The sequence below is a fragment of the Abramis brama genome (genome assembly GCF_963993115.1).
Source record: "Abramis brama genome assembly, chromosome: 12".
Classification (NCBI taxonomy): Eukaryota; Metazoa; Chordata; class Actinopteri; order Cypriniformes; family Leuciscidae; genus Abramis; species Abramis brama.
The window spans coordinates 2,772,358-2,796,432 of NC_139974.1; the positions used below are offsets into that span (position 1 = coordinate 2,772,358).

The window sequence follows — 24,075 nt, forward strand, 5'->3', positions numbered from 1 at the left end:
GTGAAGTCCGCACACTGAAAATTACTGCTCCAAAATAATTTATTCAAGCAACGTTTCGACCCTCAGGTCTTCATCAGGCACAATCATGGACTTCACACTTCTTTATTTGTCCATATTTATGAGTTTAGCATGTGCTTTTCGTACCAAAACAATACTGTAAAATGAGAAATTCACATATATATATATCTTAGGTGTACTTATAACAGCACATGAATAATCATATCCTAATACCTGAATTAATAGTTAATTCAACATGAACTCATGATTAGCGAAGATATGAACTAATCATGAACCAATGTAGAGCTATCCTTAACTACGACTAGACCTAAACTAAATCAGCCAGGCTTCATAAGAATAAATAAGTACTCTGAATTTGAATCAAACATGATTTAATACTCTCAACATTGTGTTTCTCTCCTGTGGTGAATAATGAATGATATACAAAAAAGAAATATACCAAAAAAGTTTACCATCAAGTCACTGAAAAGGATGAATAATCTTTATTAGATTCTTTCCAAAACTTCTGAGGTCATTTTACTTTTGATAGTGTTATATGGTGTGTATTTCTAGACACCTTTAAACTTATTTTGATTATTCTCAGGTTAGGTAAAGTACGTCAAATCTGTCCTAAATCATAAGCATCTGAATTTTCATTCTCACAATCTATAGGTCAGAAGACTTCTTCATGATCTGTTCAGTTCAGTATTTTAGAAATCAAAGACTTTTGGCAGACGAGCTTCTTAGATTCAATTGAATATAGTTTTATTATTTACAGGTTAACTAGTTTACAAAAAGCCATACTTGTAACAGGACAATTGCATATTTTCCACAACAATAGTTATAAGCATGATTGGATGATGTGAAGAGGAGACAACTGCTTTCATATACAAATCTGTTGAGGAGAAAGGAGAAATTCATCTTATCATTTATATCAGTGTTTCCTGAACTGAGAGACTGAAGAGTGTCATTGTTCTCTGGGTGTGGTTTTCCACTAACGCGGAGACAACTCCCTTTCTTCAGCCTGCCAGAGGCGTGACTCCAGGGCCGACGCGCTATGCCATCACAAAGCATAGTCATACATGTATGTGTTGACGCAAGTCATGCTGACAATGAGGTCAATCATCTCCTCCATAAAAAACAGATTGAACACGGAATCCATGTTCTGGACCTTTGCGATGGCATAGCGCGTCGGCCCTGGAGTCACGCCTCTGGCAGGCTGAAGAAAGGGAGTTGTCTCCGCGTTAGTGGAAAACCACACTTCGCCGTTTCTCCCAATCCACCCAGATCCAGGATCCTCCGAATCCTCCTCGCCTTCAGTGGAAGCTAGAGAGGATGATGAGGGTGCCACATCCAAATCAGGATCTGACTCTCCTGAGTCTGTGGTGTCAGAGGGGGAAGACGATACATCATGCAGCTCGCTGGAGGGGTCAGGCTGCATAATCATCTCTAAAACTTCACTACAAGTCAAGCCCTTTCTCATGTTGCTTGCTGCTCTTCTCACCATCAAATGAGCAGCAGGCTTGCATGCACGCGTTTAAATCCACTTGCTTTGTTTTTGTTTAGTCTGCATTTCTCACCATCAAAAGGCAGCAGATGCATAAATACACTTACTTTGTTTTTGTTTACTCCATGTAGTTCTGAGAGCTGAGGTGCATATTTTGATTTTCTCAGATGCATCAAGGTGAGTTCACACACACACACACACACACACACACACACACACACACACACACACACACACACACACACTTTATTATGCTTTTATACTCCATATAAACTCCATAATACTCCATGTAAAAGCCAGAAACTAAGCTTTTTTTTGCACAGGCCTATCTAAAGGGTTAATGGTTCCACCTAGTTATCAACAGTAAAAATTACAAATTTTACCTCTTCCCAACAGGGAAAACCACCAACAATCAAAAATGCATGATTATATGGTGTCATGGCTTTGCAATCAAAAAATGTGGTTATAATGGAAGTCAATGGGGCAAAAACAGCCACGAACAGTAAATGAGGGAGAAAAAGTTAAAATCTCATGCTGCACAAAAACTAACAATGCATCAAAACCAATGTTGTTTCTAATCTTTGACATGTCCAAGACTGTGATAAAAGGTAAAAAAAAATCCAGTCCACAATCACATTTTATATTGAAAATTAGTCATTTTGTGTTTTTTTTTCCCCAAAATCAGTGACATCATTTACGAATTTGGCAATTAAAGAGTTAAAATCCTGAATTTTTTTTAAACATTTAGTATTTTTGAGCAGGACTGAGGTTGATTAATAGATTTATGCAAAAAAAAATTAAAAAAATATTTATCTGATACATTTTTACAGCAGTTTAAAGTAGTGGCTGTTTTCAGCCACTAACATAACGAAAGGTAGTAAATTTAAACAATGCACAAGGGTTAAAACAAAAGATCTTCAGCATCGAAGACGCCCTAAATAAACTCTTACTACAAACCAGAAAATACAAAGAATCTCACGTGTCGCTAAACTAGTGTTTATACACAATTGACCTATCAGTGTGGCACATGTACATCACGTGATGTAACGAACTGCCCCGAGACATGAAGGTTAAAGATCCAAATGCAGTGTTTTAATGAAAGGGTAATCCATAGTGATGAGACGTTCGGCACCGAGGCTTCGAAGCTTGTATCAAAAAAACAAAACCATCACACACTGAAGCAGTGTATCGGAGCTTGATTCGTTTTGCCATAACCACGTGATCTTTGACGTCCGAAGCTTTGTTTCCACACACAGTCACGTGACTGCTTCGTATTCAGATTCAAAAACAGCGCGTTCCCTGAGCAGGTTTCGAGTGTCGTGCCCTTCGGTAGTAGTAAATAAAAAAAGAAATAGACTTAGCCTTCACACTGTTGAACAAGTCCTGTTCCTTAATAAAAAAACTTTAATTTATTAAAGGTCCCATGACATGAAATTTTCACTTTCTGAGGTTTTTTAACATTAATATGAGTTCCCCTAGCCTGTATATGGTCCCCAAGTTTCTAGAAATTTCAATCGGTGTAAATCGAGCTTTTGCTATCTTTCTCTGCCTTTGAGAAAATGGAGGCTCATACGCGCTGATCTTGAATCTCCTCCTTATGACGTCATAAGGAGGAAATGTTACCTCCCCTGTCTCTGCTTTGCCCGCCCAGAGAATATTTTCCGCCCATGAGATAATGCGCTAGGAAGTATCGCGCGCGATTTTAGTTTGTCCACGAGAGATATCATGGCTTTTGAGCGAGCGAAGCATAACAATTGCTCAATAATTGGATGTACAAATGAACACCCAAGGGTCAATACAGAGCTGGGCTTGCTGAACGTCTGAAACTAAAGTCTGGATCACTCTCTTTGGCTCAGCTACACACCTCGGACAAGTAAGTAATGATATGTGAAGTGTGAATAATTCAACTATGAAGTGTGTTGCTTTACTGTTTATGGTTACCTAGACTGTTACACGTAGAATGTGGCTGTAACATTAGCTATGCAGCTATGCAGTTTATGTGTGTGAATACACACACTGTAACGCGAGTGTTGTACACTTCTTTGTTATTTGGATAACCGTTTTCCTGTTGGTTATATGGCGCGCGCGATATCCGCATTTCAAGATCGCAGAGCTTGATGTAATTGTAATAAGATAAATACAGACGTTACAGATCTCTCATGAAAAGGCAACAGTGGGTTAGCGTTAGCTACATGATAATAACTGTAAACCATCCGAATAAAGTACCGTATCCAGAGATAATATTTTAAACTAACCATTCGGAAACGTCCTGCTGGAACCGCTGAGTTGTTGCTGAAACTGAAATGCTTGAAAGACTGCGTGTCTTCGTGCCATTGCTATATCCAACGTAAACATGCACGCCACGGTACCGTTGCGCAAGATGGTCAAGGCCACACCCACCCTCCACCTTGCGCCGCCTTTCTCCTCCTCATTATCATTTAAGGCTACAGACACCGAAACGGCCCGTCTGAAGGAAGCTCATTCTGGCTGGCTTGTAGTGGCTATAATTCTGCACCGAGGCTGAATTTTTGGAAAGAGATTTCAGATACAGTACTAGGGACCACTAAGGCCTATATTAAAGCCTACAAAAAGTAGCATGTCATGGGACCTTTAAATTACCCACAAAATAAGATGTTTGCTCCCCAGTTCACAAGCAGTACCCCAGCAACCAAGTTTAGCCAACTTCATCCATAGCCATTATTTTATCGGGCACATTCTGCCCTGGTTTTGTCTGCTGTCGTGCCTTTGCTGCCGCATCCGGCCTGGCGTTTCCTGCTGAAACAATCTTTGTTATTTGCAAACTTACAGACAGATCCCACCTGTGCGATGGCTTTCAGCAAATCCCAAACCCATCCCCCTTCTGACGCACCATTCAACTTGTGCATCAATTTAACATTAGGGTTTCTGGATTTAGTTTGCCATTAAGGCGAGACACTACAGGTGAATAGGGTACAGTTTTTAACTAGCAGATATCACAATGAAACTTTCCCAGTTGATTACCTACATTAAGATGAGAAAAAAAATATATTACAAGTTTTATGTAATTTAATGTTTAAATATGCAAATTAGGCAATATCTAATTAAATATGCACTAATTTGCATATATTGAAAAAAACGAAATCTGAGTATTGGTTAAAGCCTGGTTAAATATTATTTTTTCATTGTGTTCACATATTAGATGGGGAAAAATTACAGAGGGATTTATGGATATCTACTGTTGTCATCCTGTAAATCAGAATATACTGTCAATAGCCTTAAAAAAAATGATTTGCCATGTTTTTTGGAATAAAATGTTATATAAATCAGGCTAGGAATAATATATTTACAGATCCCTCTATAAATGTCTTCATAATATAACTAGGTACAAGACTGGAAGGTTTGGTGTATATCGGTGCTACTGAATTGGAGATTTCAGACTTGGAGAATGAGAGAAAAGTCATTTTGAGAAAACGGGCTTTAAAGATTTATCATCAGCCAATGAGATTGCGCATTCAGCCCTTTTACTTTCACGATTGGTTGCTGATAAAGGAAATGACCATATTTGGATCCAACAGCATTGTACAGGAGAGAGAGAGCTTTCCAGCGGTATAGGAGCCAAAACACTGTACATATTATTTGGGATATGGAATAACCTTATATTTGATTTATAAGGGTCATATTACTACATTAATAGCTTATTGCTAATAGTAATCGGACATAACTTTATTAAAAGATTATTATTTCTCAGTTATGTTTCTTAGTAATGTTAAGGAGGTTTACAGAAAACTATCATTGATATAATTTGAATTATAAATGCTGTTTTTGTGATTTGGAAACAATGAAAACCATTTTCTATTTAGCTCAGGGTTTAGGTTGAATTTAGGGCTACCGCCCCTTTAAGAGAATTGTGCTGGGTTTCCCGCAATACCGTTGAAGCGTCATAACTGACTTTGGACGCTCGGAGCCAGCTGTGAACTAGGACCTGAGCGATATAGTTTTCTTACCGTAGCCTATGGACGTTACATTGTCTTAGAAATATCAGACAGCATTAGTTTTGGTTTAAGAAACATTTATTTTATTACTCCTGTAAGAAGATTTCACTGTGGGACCTGAATAAACGGTCATTTTTGTTATCCTTCGACATTGGAGTCCAGTGGAGTTTTTTTTTTATGCCCTGATACAACGTTCTACGGCACGAGTAACTAACTGTTGCAAGGGATTGGACTGCTGGCCCTGACAAGCGGTGTGTGTGATGACAGGGAGCAGACAGCGATCGGATTTACAAGGCCGACTTTTGTTGAATTTAGGAGAAATCTACAGACGCAAACAGACAAATGGTAATAAAATAAAGACCTAAATGTGTATTTCGGACTTTTTTTCACCACAAGTCGGAAGACGACATGTTATTGAAGACAAATATCCAAAAATCTCAAAATTGACCAGTAAAAAAAAAAAAAAAAAACTATGTTTTTGTCTGCCGTGTCTCGCCATTGACACTAAACCAAAAATTGTCCACCAGACTAGAGGTCGACCGATTCATCGGCACAAAATCGATTCTCAAATGCCAAGAATCTATTTTTTTTTCCATCTTTATTTATCTATTATTACCCAAGTATTAGTTTTCCTCCACTGTTCATAGGCTTGCAAACTCCATTTTATAGCTAATGCTGTGAGATTTTATGTTAGTTTTTTCTAAATCATAAAATAAGCTTAACTAGTGCTGCACGTTTAATCATATCAAAATCGCGATGTCAAGCCTATACGCAATTAGGCTATATGACGCAAAATGCTGCGATTTTATATGAAAAACAAACTTGGGCTTTTAACGCAATTAATGCAGCATCTGTTAATTTTTTGTCATCCTTTGGCTAGTGTTACATGATCCCGCTCTTATTCATGCAAATGCTTTTAAACCATTCATGCGCGATAAGACAAGAAAGATCTTGCTGCCTGTGAATGTCCTGCCTGTGACACACAGAAATACTCGCGATGATATCGTACGTGCGCACAAGACAGCCCAGAATAGAGTTATCTTTCGCACTTGAACGAACAATAACAAACACATGTCAAAATGTCTTTTTGTTGAGTATTTTCATAACATAAGAGCAGTCTTATGATGAACGTGAAGAGTTGTGACTCGTGAGAGAAAGAGGCGCGTGTGAGATCCGCGTCTCTGTCAACAGCGGCTGGTCTTAAAGGGACAGTACACAGTAGCCACTAATTATCTCTGTCGCTAAAGTTAATCAATGAACAAAGGAAACGGAGAAAAACACTCACTGCTCTTGACTAAAGAACTTTTGTAACTTTGATTAGTCTATATAATTTATAATTAATGCAGCGCAGACTGTTTGATAACTTTATTCAATTTCTGTATATGGCCTAGCTGTTAGACAGGGAGGGCACAGATAAAAATTATATGCAATGTTTTTATATGGGTTTATGTGAGGATTGTTAACCTGTTTGATCAAGGCATGCGACTGTTCTGACTTGTCCAATTTTCAGCATAAATTTTTCATCTTGCATCAAAATCCTGTCTATTCATTGTATGCATTTGAAATATAGAGTTGGGTTCTGTTTATGTACCCAATTGTACCTAAAATAAAAAGAGTTTAATATACAGGTTTTTAGCTCTTAATTTCTTTTTATTAATTAAACACTTGAAAACTTATGTTCACTTTTCTTTTCTTTTTCTTCTTTTTTTTTTTTTATAAATATAGGATTTGTATTAAATATTCATTGAGTCGAATCGAAATCTATTTTAGAATCGAAATCGAAAATCGAATCGAGAGCTTGTGAATCGAAATCGAATCGAATTGTAACATCTGAATCGATACCCAGCCCTATTCATCACACAGTAAGAGAGCTGAGAAGGGTCTGCTGGCATCATGCAGTACAAGAGCGGCCTCTAGAGGTGGAATAAAAACTATCGCTGATGCCTCGTGTTGTTTATTTCGACACGTGATGCTGCACTGAGAGCACACGCTGCGTGGACAGCGCTGACATCAGATGCGCGTTTAAAGCACCGACAGCTGAAAGGTCTGTATACAGTACATTTTGTCATATCATTATAAAGTGATTAATTTGTTGACTAAATGCTGCATTAGTAGAGAAAGAACAGCACACCAGTATGTTTGTTTGCCTTCAAGGCTGAGAGGACGCAGACATCTACTCCAGACATCTTTCTTTGCCTCTGAAACAAAAAAAATATTACGTAAAGTAACAATCTTATCTTCTTATTAAACTATTGTAAGGGCAACGGCCCTGAGTCTCACAGCGTATCTTGCTTTTCAGGCCTATTGTTTGGTCTCTTAAGCAACTGTCGTCTACGAACATTCTCCAGGTCATCGATTGGTCAGGTCAGGTCGTGGTGTGCAGACTTAGTCAACGTCAGACAAACAACAATCTCCCCCTTTTACAACACACAACTGTTCAGGGCTCTCTGGATAATCTGATATTTGCTTAGCCTACGAGTCACTTTGTTGGACGCTGTCGAATCTACTGTATAACATTGTCTCAACACATGACGGACGGCGATCTACGACTTCACAACTCTAGTTTACACCTCAATACTTAAACCTGTTCGGAAATTAATTCAAATCTACTGCACATCATAAATGACCAGAGTAATAACTAGCAGACAGAGCTCGATGATCAACCAACTTAAAGCTCTTCCCATGTTCTGTGTTCTTCTCATCAGATCGACTCACAATCCTCAGCTTACTTTCACATCTGTCATTTGCCTAAACCCATCTATAATGCTGAAACACTCACTCCAGATGTTAATGACACACACACAGACACTATTCAGACAGAACAGCTCCCCTAACCTAACACTTACCAAGACCTAAAGTCCATTCACCCTCAAACACACACACACACACACACACCTGACTATAAATCACTCATATTTTCATATTCACATCTTTTCTCTAAAAAGATTAACGTTTATAATAAGATTTTAAACTTCACATTTTCCTGTAGCCTTTATCTAATTCAGGGATTCCCAAAGTGTGGTACGCGCACCCCCAGGGGTACGCGAGCTACCACCAGGGGGTGCGCGAGAGGAAAAATGTAATGGCGGTCTGTTTTTTTAAGTGGGATTTTTCCACACAATAAAAAAAACATGAACAGTAAACATTTCCTTTGTAAATTCCTTTTCCTTTTATTTTAAATAAAACAACTATAATTTATTAGTTTTTGATAAAACAAATACATATGAAATGCATAACGACACACCTAAAGTCGCTCACGCACATACAAGCAAACTCTACACACACGAGATGCGCGGAACTCCGAGCTCCGAGAATACTCATATGAGACGCGCGCACACACAAACTCTCCACGCACATACTTATATGAAACGCGAGCACACACACACACACACACACACAAACTCGCGCACATACACATACTCAATGTGACCCGAGCACACACACAAACTCTCCGCGCACATAGGCTACTCATATGAGACGCGAGCGCACACACACAATACCATAAAGATGTGGAAAAGTCGATCAAAAGTGTGGCTACATTTCTCCAGGCTCGATGCAAACAGCGCGCGATGCAGTACGTATGTGCGGTAAAATAATTGCTTCAAAGACCGGTACCACGACAAATATGATGAAGCCCTTGACAGTGCACGGAGTAAACATAATAGCAGAAAGTGGCTCCGTCTTCGACTGGTAAATGAAGATATACCTTGTTGATCAGTCTGATAATGTTTATATTGCAGTAATGACCTACTGAATGTACACTGCCTTTCAAAAATGTGTTGGTTAGTCAGATTTTTTTTTCAGTAAGGATGCATTAAAGTGATCAAAAGTGACCTTAAAACATGTCACGTGTAATGTTACAAAATATTTCGTTTTTAAATAAAAGTAAATTAGCGGCTGAAAATAACCGTGCTTTCTGTTACTGAGCCTGTGTCTGTCACTCGTCCTCTTTAAAGTGGAAGCTTGTGCGTAGCTTTGTTGCATTATATTGAAACTTTGTTGATGTTGTTATTGTCATGCGTGTTCTGGTTATTTGCGCATGATTAAACATGAGTCTTTATAATGGCGATAAAACAAAGCTTTGTTGCGTTATTTTTTTGAAGTGGGGATTGGGGGTGCGCCAACCCGGTTGGGACATAGTAGGGGGTGCGCCGGAAAAAAAGTTTGGGAACCGCTGATCTAATTCTACAGTCTCTTAACCCGTTTCAAAGCATGTTTGTTGATTATTCATTTGACTTTAGCTGGGTTGTTTTGGTTCATTATTCATTACTTCAGCGCACAGATTGCAGAAAGACAGACACAATACCATTTGTCCCAAACAGTCTCCCTCTCTGCAAACAAATCAGATTTTTCAACAGCCTCCTAAGACTGTAATTTAGACAGAATGCAATTCATTATACTAACCTTTGACCTTTCCTTTGTTATCCAGACTTATGTCTTATAATGGTCCTTTGTCATGTCTAATGACCTACAGGAGTCAGAACTGACACATTAGTTCAACATCTACACAATCTCTGTGTTTTCCTTGCCCATCAGGAAACTAACATTACAAAAGTGTGTGTTACTGTCTCCACAACAGATAATTAGATTAGTTCAGCGGTCTCTGCTGGCTCTTGAAAGCCCATTCGGATCAGCTCTTAAGCTGTAATCTTCTTCTCTTCAGGGTGTTGTCCCCTGGCATAGTTGTAGACGCTTGTCACAGTGAAAAACAAGCCATACAATCAACGCGGTTTCTGGTGAGTGGTATAGAGGAACTCACATTTCTGGGTCAGACTGCCGTAACACAGCTTCATCCCCCCTCAATGATATCTGGATGCCGCTGGCCATACACAGGCATCTGTTCAACTCATGCCCATCTCACCTAAAACACCCCCATCAGGAGATGCCCAGTGGCGGCGGTGACCCCCTGCCTTAGGTTGCCCTCAGCTTGGCCAAAGAGGATCTTACCCGTCGTTGAGTAGCCACCTCGTGCAACACCGGTTACCGCTCTTTCCCTACACCCAATCTTTGACTTTTTTTTTTTCTTCAACAGAATCTGTTGTTCTCTGGAGCTTATAGGAAACATTCAAGAGTCACACAGAGCCATTCGGACCTAATAGTGTTCACAGGGAGACAGGTTAATAACACACTTCTTTAAAATCATTCAGTTTTCACATTGCCCTCTAAATGTGTCAGACCTGAACTGCCTGTAGCAGGATTTATTTTAACATTTCTATGGTCTTCACCTGAAACACTGTGCTTTACTATAAATGGCTTATTATCACTTATGACTCAGATTACAGCTTCTAGCTGACATTGGATGAGAGAGACAGACTGTTTAGAGGCAATCAGGACTTTGCATCTTCAAAAACAGAAAACTTTTAATTCTAGCCCAACTTAAGGCATCTTTGCCATAAATTACATACGTTTTCAATACAAATAGAGGTCGACCGATAGTGGATTTTACCGATAACGATAGCTAGGTTGGGCCATGCTTGCCGATAACCGATTAATCAACCGATAGTTTTTAAAATTGATACTGGATAAAAACAAACATAACACTCCAAGTAAAACAGTGCTGAACTTTATTATAAAAATAATAAAACTGTATTGAACCATGAAAACATGCTAAATGAAATAAATATATATAATATGAATAAATATTGAAGTCAATAAAAGACATTCATTCAAACTGAAACAAAAAGTAATACTCTAAATAACAAATAAAACCAGTTACATTCAAAATGTAACTGTTAAACTGTTCTTTTTCAAGCCAACTTAATGAATAAAAAAGTAACAAAATTTGATTGGTATAATATTTGAGCAATACAGTTGCACCTTGATCATTCATGTTAGTTTGATAGTGCATTAACTATGGTTAACAAATAAAAACCTTAATTTAAAAATGTATTAGTACATGTTAATTAACAAATAATGAACAATCCTTATACAGAAGTTATTAACCTTAGTTAATGTTACATATGGAATTTTATTGTAAGTGTTATTATTTCATATAAATCCAAAAAGTCATGCTTAAATATCTACAACACCAGAGCATTGAAATGACAAATATTAAATGTATAGTCTCACACTTTTGCTTCTATTTTATAAACACTTGATGATTATCTAATTAAAATAACAAAATATGTATTAAAGTGATTATGAAAAAATAACCGAAATCGAATGCTTTTTCTGATTTGTTTATATGTTTCTGTCGGCTGTATGAACATATCAGTTTGCTATCTTACGTCTCTAGCTTTAAATATGCAACTTCTCTGCATATTCAATGCATAAAAGTGACCAGCTGGATATAAACTAATGCAAATAGAGGTAACAATTGTGACATTAAACATTCGGGTCGGACTTACGTTTATTTTTGTCAGTGTTTTAACCGCTTGAGGTAACTTACTACTAATGTTAGCGTCCTCTCAGCCTTGAAGGCAAACAAACATACTGTTGTGCTGTTCTTTCTCTACTAATGCAGCATTTAGTCAACAAATTAATCACTTTATAATGATATGACAAAATGTACTGTATACAGACCTTTCAGCTGTCGGTGCTTTAAACGCGCATCTGATGTCAGCGCTGTCCACGCAGCGTGTGCTCTCAGTGCAGCATCACGTGTCGAAATAAACAACACGAGGCATCAGCGATAGTTTTTATTCCACCTCTAGAGGCCGCTCTTGTACTGCATGATGCCAGCAGACCCTTCTCAGCTCTCTTACTGTGTAATGAATGACAGCGCGCGCTTCTCAGCCGCTCCAGCAACGGACACAACCAGGAAAAACTATCGGTATGTATTTTTGCCGATAACAACAGTTCCACCATTAATCGGCAAAACCGAGGAATCAGTCGACCTCTAAATACAAACATAATTTTTTTTATTGTTGTCTTTTGCCCATACTCAGATTAGAGATTAAGTCGCACGGGCAGTCCAGCCGAGCACACACCAGATTCAGATTAGCAAACCTGTTTCAGCCAAATCACGAGCTTATCTTCTGAACCCAAAACATCAGCTCTTAGTTCTTTTCATAGTCAACAACAAGCTTTCTGTTTAAACAAATGCCTTTCTCATATATTTTACATTTAGCAACTGTTAATCCTGTAACACTGCTTCTGCTTATTTTATCTTGAAGAAAGAATAATTATTCTAGTTCTTAATAACGTTTCAAATTTCATCTCAATTTTAGTTGTCAGGTTCTCAATTACCATAATTTAATACCCGACTTCAATGTTTTCTCTAGTTTATCAATCTGCTTCTAGGATTCACACTAACTTTTGAGGCTGCGCTCTCCGCTTGATTATCATTATTAATTACTCATTAGATTTGTCTCTCTATATCATCTTAAACCTTATCAAAGCGTTTCATTCAAAACACGATCATCCTTTTAGTTGCCGGTACTTTTAAAATATTTTGCAACTCATTTAGTGTTATCTGTAATTTTACATTAACCGGTACTTTTATAATTTTTTTCTTTAAAAATAATTTCTTAAGTCTTCAATCTTATGACACAATTTTTATTTCCTGTTCTTTCTTAAATTAAATCTTTAATTTCATCATATTAACGTTGATCTACTTTCTAGCCCATATTAATACAGAATTTTCTTCAAATCTGTATTGTTTTGGCTTTTTTTTTTGGGTTCGAATAATTCAAAGTTATTGTTTATCTTTCTAATCACAATCAAGCTTTTACAAATCATCATCTGCAAACCTCTTCAGAGCTGCTTACAGCATTTGCTCTCTTTTATCTCACTATGTGTATCAGGACTGTTCAGTTACTCTTCATACAGTATAAAACTTTAACGTGTCATCAATTTCATCAACGCTGGTTTAAAAGCTTATTCTTCTATCAAAGGGTTAGTCTGCAGATTCAACTTAATATCATAATTATTCCTCAGTCCCACTTATCTCTACTGTTTCACAGAAACCACAAGATTATATTACTCATATCTCAGTCCCTAAATTACACAGCTTTCCTAGCCGCTTGCACCTTCAACTCTTGTTACAAAAATATGGCAATCTATTCTTAAATACCCTTGTTTTCATAACATTAATAAAATAAAATGTATTCACATCGTCATTTCAATCATTATTTTATCTCTAAAATATAGAATTTTCCCCATTCTGCTTGATCAAACTTTTCATACCATTTCGACTTAATTTGCCTTAACAGGCGTTCATAAATACTTCCATGAATTCTCTATTTTCCTGCATGCCAGATCCTTCTGCATCTGCTCTCTTTCATCTGCAATCCAACAATTCACTGTTTGTAATTTCCATCAGGAAAAACATTCTATCATTTCCTACTATCTTTCCCTGTAAATGCTAATTCCTTCTGCATTTATTTTCGTTTTCTTCTATCTTCTTCAGTTCAACAAACTACTGTCTGTTCACAGTTTAACACACATGCTGAACACGACTACAGCAACCCCTTTGTTAAACAATTCTCCGTTTCCCAATTTCTTGCATGCGTTTCTGTCCGTATTTTTTTCCCATTTTACAGAAAAACCGGTGTATGAAATTTTTTTCAAGCTTGCTTTGAGATGACCCCATATTGGCTGATCTCTCTCTCTCCTGGATTCTCCTTCGACGCGCGTCTAATAATCTGTCAAACGTCTTCAACAGATCAGATTTCGTCACCTCAAATCGGCAAGGGTAGCAAAGATGCTCTGTAATTACGGCTTACTCAAAATCTTTCCGTGAGTGCTTTCCAGCGCTCTATTGATTCTGGTTTCCCCTAATTAATCAGGGGTGGCTCTTCCGTCCACTTTTACGAGCTAGTTTTCTGCATAAAATTGACTTGAATTCCTCAGGTTACAATCTCCCCCTGGAAAACCTTCTCTGCCTGTACCAAAGAGATAGTTCCAGCCACTATGGTTCACTCACAGTCATGTCAAATTACACCACACAAAATAAAATAATTTTACTGTCTCTTACCCGAGACGCTTTTACTGCCACCGGGTTCTCTCTGATCTCAGTCGAGTCCCTCAGTCTCTGGCCCTGAAAGCAGTTTGGCTCTTCTCTCTCAATATTCGAGGTAAGATCAAAGCTTGGTGCTTCTAGGATGATCAGTTCATCAAATCCGCCGTCTCAGGACCAGAAGAGACTTCCACGAGATCCCGACTTCTGACACCAATTGTTGTGGTAAAAACAGTAATTTAACAAACAGCATCACAGCATAAGAGACATCAGCTCTTATTTGGTTTTCGTCTGAGATTTCCATGTGGTTATGGACAAGAATATTGATAGATGGCCCCCAAAATTAAATAATTATAATTCCTACTTAAACATGTTCATGCAAAGATTTTCTTGGGTTGATAACTGGAGGGAATCTCATCCATCTTTAAAAGGTCAACCTCCCAGATGTGGAGGACGAATGGCCAAGCGAGGTTATCCAGCAGGTCTGGCTACATATTTCTCCGTATTTTAAGAGGCTGCTTATGGATGACCTTACCTCCTGCTTGTCTAAGATAGACTTCGGTATCAAGTCGATTAAGGTGGTTGGAGCAAAGGCTGAAAAAGATCAAATTCGGCTTGATGTTTACATCAGCTGCGTGGAGCATGTCCATATAATCACTAAATTTGATGTAGAGTTTAAAGGAATGATGCACATCATTTTGGAGCCACTGATGGATGATTTCCCATTCGTGGGTAATGTGACCATATTCCTCAAAAGACCAGAACTGACCTTATCCGGGCCCTTTTGGACCAAACTGTTCACTAGTAACACCAAAAAAAAAGATCATTGACAAGATTGCCCAGCTCCTGGTTTATCCTAATCGTCGAAGTTTTCCTCTAGTACCAGACCTGAATGTGGGAGAGTTGCGGAAACCCTTACCCAAGGGAGTTGTGCGTATTCACTGAGTGGAGGCCGATAATCTGGCTGCGAAGGACACCACTGTGTCTGGTGTGTCTGCAACATACGCACAGCTCAGAGTCCAGGAACAAACCTTCAAATCCCAGCATCTGGACAATGCACTCAATCCCAAATGGCATGAAATGTATGAGGCCATCGTTCATGAGGCGGCTGGTCACAACCTAGAGGTGGAAGTGTTTGATACAGATTCTGATCGAGATCATTCCCTGGGCAGGACCGTACTAAACTTGGGGATTGTGAAGGAATCTAAAATAGTTGATGAGTGGTTCACTTTGAAGGACAGCCCTACAGGACGGGTTCACCTCAGACTGGAGTGGCTGACACTAGAAGCCAACCAAGGAAAGAGAAATACAAGTGTGGGGAGTAAAACAGCAAAGCCATCTTGGCAGTGTATTTGGACCAGGCTGAGGCACTTCCTATGAGAGAAGGTAATGGGGATTCCCAACCCGATTGCTCAAATCTCAGTGCAGGACGTTACTCGTGACAGCCAGATTTGCTGGAATACTGTGAAGCCTAAGTGGCAGAACGCGTTCACTTTCTTAATCAGTGCCCCAAGCAAACAGAACATTAGTGTACAGGTGAAGGATAATGACCATGTTCAGGTTTTGGGAAGTCTGTCCATTCCTGTGTCCCATCGTCTCAAGAGTCCAGATCGGACTTCAGATCAGTGGTTTAATCTTGAAAACTCCGGCTCAAACAGCTGCATCCACATCAGAACAGTGCTCAGATTTCTCTGTTTGGATAAAGCTGCAGTAAAAAGAGAATGAAAAAAAGTGGCCCTCTCTCAAAGAGCTCTGCCTCGCGTCCACAGAAGATCACGCCCCATTCCAGCTTCGCTACTGAGGCAAATCCAAGCAGCGATGAAAGGGCCCTCGCACCCGTGTGAAGACTAAAATTTCATCTTTTAATATAATTTCATTATTTTATTATTAAATATTAGTAGTGCAAAGTGCCTATGCAAATAAAAAATTCATGGAGAGGGAGAGACGATCTAAAGCGTTATTTCACTAAACAAGACAAATTATGCCGTTTGCAGGTTTTTCCTGCATTGACATTTTTCTAGCGGCCGCGAAAGTGAATTTTGCTCCTGCCAAAGTCTTATTTGATCGGGGAGTAATGAACTGATGAACTGCTTCTGTTGTGACAGGGCACATGTTTAACTGAAAGAACGAGAGAGAGAGAGAGAGAGAGAGAGAGAGAATTGAATTTTCAAAAACTGTTTATTACAAAAGTTCAAAAATAAAAAAACATTGTGTCATAAGTGTGAATAAATCACACTAGATTAAAAAACACACTACAAGTGTGAAAAATTAAGTTCATCATTTACAACTGAGCATAAAGCTCCATTTACACACCAAATACTTTCAAACATTATTACATTTTCAGTTGCTTTGTAAAAGTGAAAGTCTATTTGCAGTCTAGATTTAATCAGAGCTGCAAAAACCATTACAACATCCTGGTTTTGCCCATTTTCAACTTTGTTCTTTCTGCTCAAATAAATGGCCATTTTAGCTTGACCTAGAATGAAGTTCAGCAAATGGCAAACAGTTCTGCGTTTTTTGACATAACGAAAGCCAAAAATAAAAATCTTATCTGAAAATGTCTCATTGAAACAAAGAAAAAGTCTTTCCAATGCATTAAACAATTCCACCAATCTTGGACAATACATAAAAGCATGAAACACAGTTTCTCTTTCAAAACAAAATGGACAATTTTGACTCGTCTCTCGATTTAAAACAAAAATAAACGCATTCACAGCTATAATTCCATGTATAATTCGCCATTGCAGGTCCCCAATTCTTTTAGCTAACGGTGGCTTGTACAGTGCTCTCCACTCTGGTTTTACCTCATTACCCAACCCAAGTACAGTGCGCCAAGGAGTGTCAACCTTCTGTTTTAAACCTTTCTGATGAAAAATTTTAACACAAACATTGTAAAACACTCTACCACAATTCCCATACAAAGACAGAGGTTCAATGTCATCTAAGAAATTACCAGTATTATCACCAAACTCTGGAGTTAACATAAGATTAGGAAAAGGGTCACTTTCATTTGCCCTAATTCTCCTCTCAAAGTATCCCTTTAACAACATCTTCTCCTCTGCTGTAAGTGAATTACAACATCTCTGCAACAACTGAGAGACAACACGTTTTGACCTAATATTTAAAACACTTGCTACATTTTCACAGTTTTGAAAATCAACGCCAGCTACATCTAGTAATTGCCCAAAAGTGAACAGGCGTGACTTTAAAAGAACTTCAGACATTGCATTACTGTTACATGTTAGGTCTACCCGTGTCCCATAAACCAGAGGCTCTTTTAAAAGCCAAAACACAGAGGTTGTTCTCACAACTTTCTGCACCTTAAATAAACCCCACACTTTGAACAGATTTGTATAGAAAATTGGCAGCTGTGAGGTATTCAGTCTCTTGGGATCCATGAAAAACAGAGGTTTGTCCATATCCAATTCTCCAACAGTTCTTAAAATCGCAATAGCCACAGGTTTCCATCTCAAGTCTTTTTGGTCAGTCAGTAATTTTTGAAGAAATTGCATGCGAAAAGCTGCCGTTCTACTTTGTACATGAACTAGGCCTTGTCCTCCTTCTCTTGGAAGATAAAGAACACCTTGTGGAACCCAATGCATTTTATCCCAAAAAAAATCCAATAACAAAGATTGAACTTTTGCAAGCAAATGTAAAGGAGGGTCAACACATGCTAATCTATGCCATAAAAAAAAGAGGCCACCAAATTATTGATCACTAGTGTGCGCCCTCTGTATGACATTTGGGGTTTAATCCACCTCCATTTATCCAAACGCCCTTTTACTTTGTCAACAATCCCCTCCCAGTTCTTTTGCACATAACAGTCATCTCCAAGAAAAATACCTAGATATTTAAGACCATCTTTTTTCCATGTTAAACAACCTGGCAAAATTGGTAAACCCTCCTCCCATTTCCCAACATGAAAGGCATCACTTTTTGACCAGTTAATTCTGGCTGAAGAAACAGTTTCAAAAACCTTAGACACTTCAACCAAAGTATCCACATCACACTGGCCACTAATCATCAAAATCACATCATCAGCATAAGCTGAAAGACAAAAGGTATCATTACAATTTGGAATGGATATCCCTTTTAAAGTACTCCTAAATTTTTGTAATAAAGGCTCAATCGCAAAACTATAAAGAATACCTGACAAAGAACATCCTTGTCTCACCCCTCTTAGCACCTTAAAGGGAGAGCATAAGCCACCGTTAATTTTGAGCATACTTTCAATGTCCTTATACAGTACTTTTATTTTATCTATAAAAATTGAGCTAAAACCAAAAGCATTCAGAGTTTTCCAAAGATAGGAATGCTCCACCCTATCAAAAGCTTTCTCTTGGTCAATAGAGATAAAAGCTGTATTTAGACCAAAGACCTTGGATGCATCTAAAATGTCTCTAATCAACGATATATTATCAAAAATTGACCTGCCAGGAACACAATAGGACTGGTCAGGATGGATAACTTCTTCCATGACCTTACCCAACCGGGTGGCCAGTACTTTAGAGAGCAGCTTGTACTCTGAGGCAAGTAACGACACTGGACGCCATGACCTTATGTCACTTAGATCTCCCTTTTTGGACAGAAGGGTAAGGACAGCTCTACGGCAGCTCACTGGCATCAGCCCTCCGGCTAAACTGTCATTAAGCACCTCAAGCAAATCCTCCTTCAAATCGGTCCAAAATGACTTATAAAAGTCCATTGGGAGTCCGTCCAATCCAGGCGCTTTCCCAGTCTCCATGCTTTGGAGCGCCTTTTGCACTTCTTCCAGGGTTATCACCCCACAGAGCATCTCATTAGAAAGATCTGATACTTGAGGAAGCCCCTCAAAAAAACTCTGTTCAGCAACCATGTCCTCTCTATACTCACTAGTATAAAGTGTAGCATAAAAACTGAAAGCCCTCTTGCGAATGTCATCGGGATCTGACAGTAAAGCACCAGTTTCAGATTTTAAATTATGAATCATACGTTTTTGTCCATTCTTTTTCTCAAGATTAAAAAAATACTTAGAGGGCGCATCCATCTCATTCACACTTTGGTAACGTGATCGGACCAAAGCCCCTTGTGTTTTTAGCCCTAGCAGGTCAGACAATTTAGTTTTCTGTTTAAAAAGCTTATCCAATAGGTCTTGGTTATTAGAAAACTGTGCCAAATTCTGAAAATGTAAAATGTCATTTTCCAAAATGTTCATATCCTGGACTGTATCTTTAGTGACATTGTAAGTGTATTGCTGACATAGTTGTTTTATCTGTATCTTGCCATACTCCCACCAACTTTGTAATGATTCAAAAGTATTCTTCTCAGCTCTGAAAGAACCCCAAAAAAAACTGAACACATTTTTAAAATGATTATCACTCAGCAAAGAAGTGTTAAAGTGCCAGTAAGCACTTTTAGACCTAATAGAATTAATAAAGATGGAACATGATACTAAACTATGGTCTGAAAAACTAACTGGAACAATACAACAATTCCTAAAAATGCTTAAGTGGTGTTTAAAAGCATACAGTCGGTCCAGCCTCGCAAGAGATACAGAGTTAGCACAGGGTTCATACACATTTTAACCAATACTTTTCCATGACATTTCCAAGACTTTTCCATGACTTTTCGGCACATTTCCATGACCATGTATTCCTGAAAATGTCAGTCAACATTAGAGCTGACACAGAAGCGGCATCAAAACTGCCATTAGCCTACTATATTTACACTTCATTTACAATTGCATAAATAAAGCTATTCAATATTTAAATGAAATTATTCATAATTTTAACGTTTTAATTAAAAGATACTTTAAATATGAAACTAAAACCACCAGTAGGTAGCGGCAAGTCACTGTCTTAATAAGCGAGGAGTAATTGTTAAGTTGGAGTAATTTCAACCGATTCGTTCAAACGGCTGATTCATTCAGAAAAACAAGTGATTGTTCATTGAATCGTTAAAATGATTCGTTCAAAACGCGGATTTTATTTAATAAATAAAAAAATCATCGATGTCTGTTGGACTACGGCTTCATTATGAAATTCTCGTCGGCGATATAAAGTGAAAATTGACAATATTGTGTCCAAAAAGTAACTCACAATGTTAACTTTATTGTTAATTTAACTGTTGTATAAAATAAATAGCACATTTGCAATTATGCACAGGAAAACGGCACTCTTGCTCATGTGATATTCTAATATGACAACATAATAATGATATAAATATAAGACAAAAACTTATGGGGACATCTATAACTGCACTGACACATCACGCAGTGAAAGCAAGCATGAGAGAAACGCGATGTCAGCTCGCACTCGCAGTGCCTCGTACATAGTTAAAACAATGATTACAATATCATCATAGTTCATAGACAATATCGCACACTCCTAAGCACATAAAGAATGAACTTACAATTGAACTGACATTTACTCGTTTTCTTCTCTACCCTCTCGCGTGCAGGAGACAGACGTAGGCTAATATGCTGCGTATCGTTTCACATGCGGCCAGAGCTGCAATCCTCTTTCCGCTACATTCTCGACCCACCGGTGCTTGCAAAACTTTAGCATGCTCCTGCCACTTTCCTGGCATTTCAATTAAATTTCTGTCAGCACAGTGAGTGAATCGAAAGTGAACTGAACGTTATGCCGCCCGAATATATGGACGTTAAGACAACGCGAAATATTTTTTTTATTAAACAGTTTTTGTATTAATCACATAGCCTATGTGTTAAAAAAAAAATCCATGACTTTTCCAAAACTTTCTGGGTATTTTTATTTTTTCAAAACCTTTCCAGGCCTGGAATTTGCATTTTTCAAATTCCATAACTTTTACAGGTTTTTTTCAAAACGTACGAACCCTGCCATATATGTGAGTCCATGTATACTGTGACACATTTCTATGCAAATTTCTCCACACATCACATAAATCCTGCGTGAAGGCATGTGAGGTTCAAGATGATTCCGGTCTATGTCTTTCTCTGTACAATTAAAATCACCACCCAAAAACAAATATTCTTCACTGCAGCACTTCTCCAAAGTTGTACCAAGTGCGTCCAAAAAACACATTCTATCTAATGTTGATGTTGGAGCATATACACAGATGAAAATAAAAACAGAATTCTCAAAAAGTGCTCTCACTTTTAAAATTCTACCTTTCAAAACCTCTTCCACTGTATAAGAATGTGAGATAAAACTATGGGAGAACAAAATGGCCACACCACCACTAAGGGTGGTATTATGACTTAATATAGCAAGCCCATTCCACTCTTTTTCCCACTCAATTGCATTAAATGCATCACTATGTGTTTCTTGTGCAAGCAAGACATCTATCTTTCTCTGTTTTACCAATTCAAAAAGTCCTGCCCTCTTCTGACTCCCCCTTGCTCCATTTAAATTAAGAGTAGCTATATTAAATGTATTCATGAGAAAAGAAAAGAAAAGAAAAGAAAAGGCATATTACAAAAAAGGAAAAGCGCTCAAAACGCATTCGTCTAGGCCATATCATCATTATTCGTCAGTGTAGGATTGACCTTTGTCAGGAACTTTTTGAGTCGGTACACTTCTTTTTGAGTAAATTTACGTTCACTCATAAAGCACCTCGTGACTTTAGTAAAATTCTCAAGATCGGGAAAATAATCGACAACTTGAACATTCTTCATGTTTTTGGTGATCTTGAGAAATAATTTAATTTCACTCACACCATAACCTATAGACCACTGAATCGGCACAAAAAGCGGCGCACTTCCTTGTGAGCAAATGGAAGCACCCGAATCTGAGCAGTCACTCTCATATGCAGGCTCATCCATACCAGTCGCTACAGGCTCATTTCCTGATTTCTTTGCAGACTTTATCTCAAGGCTCATTTTTCTTTTAATGGGTTTCTTAAACTCAACAAGGCTTGCGCCATGATCTACTTGCATATTGACCTCCTCACTTTCAAAACAAGTTGTTCCTTTGCTTTCATGGGGTTCTTTGTCAATGTTACCCTGACCTTCTGCCTCATCATGATTTTGCTCTCCTTCCACTGCTGACGGAGCCGGCCCAACTGAACCCGCTCCTACAGCAGTGGAGGCTTGTGCTTCTGTTTTAGAGCCTTCAGTGCGATTTTGAAAAAAAGCTTCGCTGCTTAAATTTTCAAATGATTCGTTAAAGATATCACTAGAAACAGTTGGCATTTCGCTCTGGGCCTGTGCTGACGGAGTCAGTCCAGCCGGACCTTCTCCCGCAGCAGTGGTGGTTTGCACTTCCGCATTAGGTTTATCGGCGCGACTGTCGCAATTTGTAAGCCTACTCTCATTAGGTTTACTTGTTCCCTTTATGGGACAAGTTCGAACAGTGTGTCCTGTTTTTCCACAACCAAAACAACGCATTGAGTCAGTTGACACAAACACGGTATAATCAAAATCCTCAACTTTAAAATTTAGCGAAAGATTTAAATCCATATTGTGATTGTTTAAGATCACGTAAACATAATGCCTGAAAGACACAACATGTTTTACGAGCTCAGATTTGGTCCCAATCAGCATTTTTTTAATTGGTGATATCAACTTCCCATATCGACCCAATTCTCTTTTCAACATTTCGTCAGTAATAAAAGGTGGTACATTTGATATTGTCACCTTTCTAGCAGGCGTAGAGAGAGGAAGGACGGGAGTAAACAAGCCGTTTACAGACAAACCCTTCTCTACTACCTCATTTGCCTTAGCTACAGAGCTCAGAAATAAAACAATGGCATTGTTCATTCTTGAAGCTGCAACCACATTATCGTGTCCAACAATGTTGCCTACCGCAATACTACACTCGTCTACGCTTAAAGACGATAACACTTTAATTGCGTGACGACGAGTGAGTGTATCAAACATTTTGAAACCTGGAGCCGCCATGCCTCCCAGTTCAAAACACTGGTCACTGGCGACTCACGAAAAACAGAAACACAAGAATAGGAGGCTCTATTCCTACCAACAATTAATTGATACACAAGAAAGATAGAAATAAAGTTAGAAAATAGAAAAAGCACTTTCAAGCCACAGCGGGCACAACTCACGCTCACAGACGCTCCTTCCACTCACTCCCCGCATGCACTCCGACAGAGAGAGAGAGAGAGAGAGAGAGAGAGAGAGAGGGTCGCGCACGCACTCTCTTCGGAGCCAGGCGAAAGTGTAAACAAGACATCACAGTCTCCAAACTAAGCACTGTCTTGCTCTCTCTCCCTCGCACATAATCAAAATACATTGACACGATGGTAAAAGGTCGGAAGACCAAAGTTTCATGTGGAGCATTCTGAGATTTTTTTTTTTCCTGAATTACCGCTGGGTGTGAATTGTGCTAAAATACATTGCCTCATCTTCTCTGTAAAGCGTTCCGCACATTCAGCTGACATAAAAATCACACTTTAAATAAATGAAAAAACCTATCCAGTGATGTAATATTTTCTGTTGACACAAACCTTGTGGGATGTCCATGTCCTTCTACTGGGATAATCATACAACGCGTTTGACACGTCCAATTCGCGAACTAATCCTTTGAACTGATTCATTTTAATGAATGGTTAAAACAACTGATCTTTCAAACACTGAACTCATGAGACGTCTGAATCAACAACAAGGGGAAAAGAAAATGGTGGCTGCATTAGAAACAGGTATGATGCATTTAAGGGAAATGATAAATAAAAAGATAAAGCAGTGAAATTCAAAACATCACCACATAACACAAGAAAAAATATAT

The 24,075-nt window shown here is 38.4% G+C and overlaps 1 protein-coding gene across 1 annotated transcript in view; it reads left to right on the forward strand.

The window, feature by feature from the left end:
* The window catches only part of LOC311093928 (uncharacterized protein), a 773,523-nt gene that overhangs the window by 242,796 nt on the left and 506,652 nt on the right, over window positions 1-24,075 (forward strand). The window lies entirely within an intron of this gene.